Genomic DNA, 1,314 nt, shown 5'->3' on the forward strand with positions numbered 1-1,314 from the left:
TTCTCATTCCCATTAGCCCTCCTGCAATCCCAGCCACTTGCCAGGCTGCCCTCCTGGCCACCATGTTTTGGGAAAGGGGGAGTGGGCAGACATATTCCGGAGAGCAGCAGAGTACGTGGAATGGCACAGGGGCTCAGAGAAACTCAGACGAAGGCCCAGGCACTGGCTGCAGGCCACTTTGTACATGTAATGTATTATAGGGGGTCTGGGTTCCAGTCAGAGAACAATCTTTTATTTCTGTTGTTTCCTTATTAAAATGGTGTTTTTGAAAAAACCAAGCAATGACCAGGTAGATGGTGGTTTCTTGGAGGGAAGGGGGGTGGGAGATAGAGGGAATATGGATTTTTGAAACCAGCAGGCATGCTGGACCTACCAATCAATCATCCCCAGATATTACTAAACACAAACAAAATGTTACCAGCAGGTGCTGCTGTTACAGGGACCACGGTCCCTAAAAGGTCAGTGTAATAGATGGTAGATGAAATGAGAGACCCCAAGGACTAGTGCCACAGGGGTGAGGGATCCCCAACAACCAATTCATCATCCACCCAGATGCCCCATTTCCTCCTCTGCTGAGTCCAGAACTGCAGGCTGGCACTTTTTCAAGTCCCTCACTAGATTGCTGACAAGGCCCAGGAAGCCTTCTTTCCCAGGAAGCAATGCTTGGGGAATTGGAATAGGAACCAGTGAGTGAACCACTGAGCACAAGGCCCAGTCTGGTGTGGCCTCAGAGAACATGTCACGAAAGGGGCCTTGCTTGGCTCCCAAGCTAGGCAAAAGTCCTACCCTTGGACTCCAAAGTTGTTAGGCAGGCTCTGCTTAAGTTTATCAGGTTTGGTCCTTCCTGGCTGTTATGGCCTTCCTGAGATGGGAGTATCTGCCTAGCCTTGCCTCCCCTCCCACTCCACCGGCACGCACACCTGTGCTTAGAGGTGGGCCCTACAAGGGTACTCTTCAGAGTAAGAGACGGGCAGGTAACAGGGAGTTATGGGAACTCAGAAGCCAAAGATAAAAATTCCTGAAATAAATAATAGCAGCAACCAGCACCTTCTGCTACTACAATTTTCCAACAGGAAGATATTATTACTCTTGGTTGTCTCCTACCTCCCACCCTCCCACCTCACCTCCACCCCACCCCACCTCTATCTCTAGCACAGGCCACCTGTTGTTGTTATGTACCGTGGAGTCGATTCCGACTCATAGTGATCCTGTACAGGGTTTCCGAGGCTGTAAATCTTTACAGGAGCAGAAAGCCTCATCTTTCTGCGCTACCAGAGCTCCTTGTTGTTGTTAAGTGCCGTCGAGTCGGTTCCG

This window comes from Chrysochloris asiatica, unplaced genomic scaffold (genome assembly GCF_000296735.1).
Source record: "Chrysochloris asiatica unplaced genomic scaffold, ChrAsi1.0 scaffold00266, whole genome shotgun sequence".
NCBI lineage: Eukaryota > Metazoa > Chordata > Mammalia > Afrosoricida > Chrysochloridae > Chrysochloris > Chrysochloris asiatica.